Genomic DNA, 6257 nt, shown 5'->3' on the forward strand with positions numbered 1-6257 from the left:
AAAACTCCTTGAATTTTCTTATTGAAACAAGTATTCTAATTACACCCACTGGATTTAACATACTTATGGTCTACCTTTGTTTCTTGAAATTCAAAACTCCTTGAATTATGTCATTAAAACAAGGATTCCATTATACGAGATGATTGTCTCGGTTCATAAATGAACTTCATAAGCTTACACATTCTACACAACCAATCTTGGTTTGACCATGTGTTTTGTTTACATCCATATTGCTACCTTTTGAAGATCTACTTACGCTTAATAATTAAGGCTAAGTGCTTGATCAATTAAGTTTCAAACTATATGGATTGAATATCGCTCCCCATGTCATTCTTCCACCGTTCAAACCTTTTAGGGCTTGCCATGACTTCCAATAGTTGGCATACTCTGACTGTCATCTACCAGTGACTCATATTCCTCAGTAATATAGATTTTATATAATTAGGTTTATGATGTCCTTTATCAAGTCTTATTAGGAAGAGTTGGAGTTATGTTAGTTTTCATAATAGACTTTTTCAATATCGAATTGAAAGTTGGGACCAACCTTAGGTTCTTCGTTGGTTGACTCTTGATCCTTATCAAGATCAGTCTGACTCCCACTAACTCTTTTGGATATTTGTAACGTCCCAAAAATAATGACACAAATTTTTCGTTTTTAGATTAATAAATCATTAATGCATAACATCTCTATAAAACCAAGGTAATCAAGATTTAGCAAACTATCATTAAATCAATGTAATTTACAGAATGCGGAAACATGTGGCGTGTGCTCTGCAATCATCCCGAGCCCTTCCATTTTGAAAACCGAAGTACCTGAAAATATAAACTGAAAAACCATAACCACAAAGCTTAGTGAGTTCCCCAAGATACCACATACATAAATCACATACTAGGCCCCCGCCCTCCATCGGGCCTTGCCCGGTCTCGAGTCCTAATCGGCCTTGGTCCCGCCCGACATCGATCCTCGCTCGGATTACAAATTTGTCATTCACTAGGCCCCACCTGACATTGGTCCTCGCCCGATACACACATAATCATATAAACATATAACCTACTAGCACATGCAATAATCACAAACACTATAGCATTCCATACAGTCATCGAGCCCGGCTCGGTATCAGGCCTCGCCCGGTAATCATAAAAAAACACATACTGATATCATCAGGCCCCATTTGGCATCAGGCCTTGCCCGGTAAGCATATCATCATATAACACGTGTAAGAGTCGGACATAAATCTAGCATCCTAACATAAAGCCATAGGCCAAAATTGGTGTCTATGACCCACTAAACCCAATGAGGAGACTCACCTCGCACTTCCGAAACACAAAGACGATACATGACTGCTGGCTAACAGATTCCCTAAACTATTAATATCAAAACAACACCCAATTATCAATTGGGTTCCAAACCATAACCATAAATCCATACTCAGGGTAAAAAGACCATTTTACCCATAACCTAGCTTGGTCCAAGACCAAGGCCCAAACTCACAACTTGAAAGGCCCAAACACCAAATAACCAACCAAGGCCCAATTAAGGCCCCTTTTTCCAAATTGGGCCCAAACCCATTACATAGGCCTTACCCTAAAGCCCAAATAATATTCCTAGTCCAAGACACTTATATTCAGATGGCCCATTAAGAACTCAAACACCCAAGCCCAACACGAAGCTTAAAAAGCCCAAACCCTCCTGACTGAGTACGTGGGGCATACTCAGTTGTACGCTAAGCGTACATGCAATTTGGCTTGTACATTGCGCGTACATACTTGTATGCCCAATGTACTCATCAATTAAGCCAAAACTCCATTAAGCACTTAATGCTCAAGAGTAGGAGTCGAAACCACGTATCTACTTCTTAAAGAACATTTATAACCATAAACTCATTGACTTGATGACTTTGCATGCCCCAAATATAACATCCATAAATTTTACACCAAATTTAAACTTTTTCAATCATAAATAAAAACCAAATAGCATTGTTTACAAAATGTTTTCAAATCATTTTCTATCAGAGTGTCCCAAAAATCATAACATAAGGATGAGGAGCGGTACGGTCACGCCTTCGCCTTTCCATGATCTCCTAAAGTACCTGAAACAATAAACTGAAAACTGTAAGCCCGAGGGCTTAGTGAGCTACCCCCAAAATACCAATACCGCACTGACAATACCATATCAGTAATAATCAGTCCATCATCATGCATACTGGGCCATCGGCCTGACTGGACCGCCCTACCGAGCCTACAGTCTGTCTGAATCTATCCCGAGCCTTCGGCATGACTGGTCTGCCACGTGGGCCTACAGTCTCCCCGGACCGCTCATAGGGTATATTGGCCTTTAGCACAAAGCAGGACCGCCTCAACCCAACCACCAGCAAATAACCATGTGCGCATACTATCATATACATGCATATACAAACATCAAACATATCTGTCACACTGATCATCAATCATAGAATTTTCCTATAACTAGAGTACCGACCTAGCAGGTCACTAACATACCAATACCTACGGATCATAAGAGTATAACATATTGTCTACCCCCGATTCCGATCTAACAGATCATAACCACATGTAGCATACCATAACAATAACAACTAAAGGGTCGGCCTTGGTGCCTTAGACCCTATCGATATAGTGGGGATAACTCACCTCGCAGATGTCGACACGAAAGGTAAACTCCAACTCTCGGATCACTTGACACAGGTTCCACCACCTATCATCATAGTACATCATACTCATAAGTCCTTAACCTTATAAGGTACTCCATAACCCACTAGTCATTCCTTGGTCAAAGTCAAAGTCCTCAGTCAAGGTCAACATTCCATGTTGACCTTAACTCGTCGAGTACCCTTGGCTACTCGCCGAGTTCCCTGAAGTACATTCCAACTCGCCGAGTCATCGGAGTGACTCGTCGAGTTCCTTTGATTCTCGATCAAACTTAAGGTCACCCGTCGAGTTCCCTCCTTGCGACTCGACGGATACACACTCATACATATCCCAGAGAAAACTCATCCGACTCGCCGACTTGTTCTTCAAATCGTCGAGTCTTATGGCGATCTTCATCGGACTCGCCGAGTTGTTCATCCAACTCGTCGAGTTCACGGCCATCTTCATGTGACTCCCCGAGTCCATTCGGTCCTTTTCCTCCATACATGCATATTTTGAGCCATGCAACGGCTCCAACTCATAGATCCAAGCTTCTAGGGCATGCTTATCACATAAAGTTGCAAACTTTACGTGCATGCATGACTATAAAGGCTCTAAATGTCTATTCTAAGTTCTTAATGGAACTTCATGCTCAAGAGGGACCTTAATCACAACCAAGACTGTGACTTTATGCTTCTAGAATCCAAGGAGGGTCCAGATCTGAAGTTACAACTTCAGATCTATCCCATAGCTCATCATACCAAGTTGAAAATCCATAAAAAGCCCTAGAAGCTCAACAAAAGGGAAAAAGGGAAGTAAGAATGGCACTTTGATACCTCCAAAGGATGCTAGTTGAGGTACATCCTGCTTCCCACTCCTTCCTTGCTTCAATTTCCTTTGCACTCTTAGCTTTCTTCCTCCAAGATCCTCTTTTCCAAGCTTCAAACACCACACCAATGCACACACACGAATTAGGGTTTTAAGGGGCTCTCAAAGACTATAAAGATGCCAAAGGAGGCTAAGGCTCCTTTAAATAGGGGTGCAAACCCCGGGATTTAGGGTTTCTACTGCCAGCTCCTACTTGCCGAGTCCCAGCATGGACTCGTCGAGTAGGTCACTTAACACGCGATCCCACCCCGTTGCTACTCGACGAGTAGGCCAACCAACTCGTCGAGTAGAGCTTAACCCAATAAATCTTATTTAAGCAATACATGAGAATCAGGGCGTTACACCAAAAGAACCCAACATCAAAACAAAGCATTATACTTTCACCAAATGGACACCGTCTCATACATGGGGGATTCCAAACCCTAAAGGAGACAACTTTAAGCATCTAGAACATCAGAAACACCAATAGTGGCAACCCATAGCTCCTAGAGTGGTACTAAACCACTAGATCTCATTCTTGGGACCAAAATGAACCGAAAACTCATATAAACTAGATCTAAGCCAACAATGAACAAGATCAAAGTTTTTTTTAGCTCAAACAAGCTGGAAATGAAGCACATAATCAAGATCCACAAGCTCATCCTTGATCCACAACCTTGCATCAAACTCCATTTTCTTGGAAATGACCCAAAAACACTAAAATGCACATCATGAGCTAAAAATTACAACCATGGAGCCTTAGAGATGATTTATAGTGTTTTGGGGGCTTGGAGGCTGGTACAACTCCATGAATTAGGGTTTTCACTTTCCCTCAAACGCCCCATACTACCTTCCACACCTACTCGTAGTTGTCTCAGAGAGCCATCACAACACCCTAACAATACTTGCTAGCATATTCATACGCTTAATCCTCACACCCTAAAGGAATGTTATATATATATATATATATATATATATATATATATATATATATATATATATATATCTCAAAACTAGTCGCCTGACCCCACACGACTCATCCATGAAACTTCCACCAACCCTGCAACGCTCGTGTATGCTAGCCATACATAACACTAGACTCTATAGACATTTGAATATTTGATCCTTCCCTAAGCCCTTCATCAAACAAGAACAAGAAACAAGGCTAAACCAAACATTCTCATGCTATAAGATCTTAGTTATGTACAACCATGATGCATACACTAAGCAATTACAGTAATGATGTCAATTCCATTAGAGAAGAACCCTAGGCTATCAAGCATCATATAATCAGGCAAATCTATCATGCAAAACCTGGAGATCCCTGGCCTATCTCTAGCATGTTGTTCTAACATATCACAATATCATATAACAATATGGTATTTTGGGGTCTACTTACTGGCTCCGGCTGATCGTACACCTCACATCCTTCTTGATTATTTTGAAAACCATTTTAAAAATATTTTCCTTAGTTTGAGATTGGATTCACACGAGTGTTCCTCTAATTCACTCAAACCAAAGCTCTGATACCAACTTGTAACATTCGTAAAAATTCATAAAAATTTAAAATTTTTCAACCAAATAAAAATCATAATTGTTTACATTGTAGTTTTCAAAATAGTTTAAACATCAGAGTTTTTCCCAAAATCATAAAACATAATATGAGGATGTGCACGATCACACCTTCACCTTCCTGGGATCCTCTGAGGTACCTGAAAACATAATCTAAAACTGTAAGCCCAAAGCTTAGTGAGTTCCCTCAAAATACCAATACATAGTAGATAACACAAATACAATAACAACACGTAATGGGTCCATAGATAATATACTAGATTACCCCTAAGCCCACAACATAAGTCTGGCCTACCCCCTGGGCCCACAGTTTATGTCTGGCTTGCTCCCCAGCCTGACCAGTCCTCAGATTGATTACCATTAAGCCCTCAGTACGAGTCTGGCATACCCTTCCCGGCCTTCAGCTTGTATCTGGAATACTAATGAGCCCTCATTATGAGTCTGAATAATTCCCCTATTTGACAGGTAAAAACGAGTTTAATGGTCTATTGCGCAAAAAAAGTTTAGTGACAAAATCAGAAAAATGATTAAAATGTAATGTGCTATAGTGATATTTTCCCTTATAATTGTATCTATGAGGGTGTGTGCCTAAACTTAAAAAATGAGCTTTTAAACTTATTACCAGTTCCATATGGGTATAAGTTAAAAAAAAAAGTGTTTGGGTAAGAACTTTTTTAAAAACAACTTAGAGACCTCTAATAAGTCATTTTTGATAGACAAAATTACATGACTGGTCCCCATGATTTACCAAAAGTTTCAATTTCAGTCCATACTAATTTTTTTTTGACGAACATGATCCATATGGTTTCTAAAACTTACATGGTTGATCCTTGTGGTTTATTTTTGTTACAAACTTGATTTGAAATTACTATGATACCATTTTACAATTTAATTTTCCTTTTTTCATTTATGTAATTTTCCTTAAAAAAGAAAAAACCCAACCCCCATTCATCCTGTCTTCTCTTTCTCTCTCACCCTTTATCCTTTTCTCTTTCTCTCTCAACAACCTTCTTCATTGTTCAATCACTTCAGCTGCCACCTTCCTCCACCCTATCACTACATTAATTTTCCTCACACGTTCCATGATTTCGTCAATAAACAAACAATTGGTGGCGATCCAAATCTGATAACTAATGGCGGTCATCACTCATCACAACCATTGTATCTACAAA

Source organism: Lactuca sativa, chromosome 5 (genome assembly GCF_002870075.4).
Source record: "Lactuca sativa cultivar Salinas chromosome 5, Lsat_Salinas_v11, whole genome shotgun sequence".
In the NCBI taxonomy this organism is placed as follows: Eukaryota; Viridiplantae; Streptophyta; class Magnoliopsida; order Asterales; family Asteraceae; genus Lactuca; species Lactuca sativa.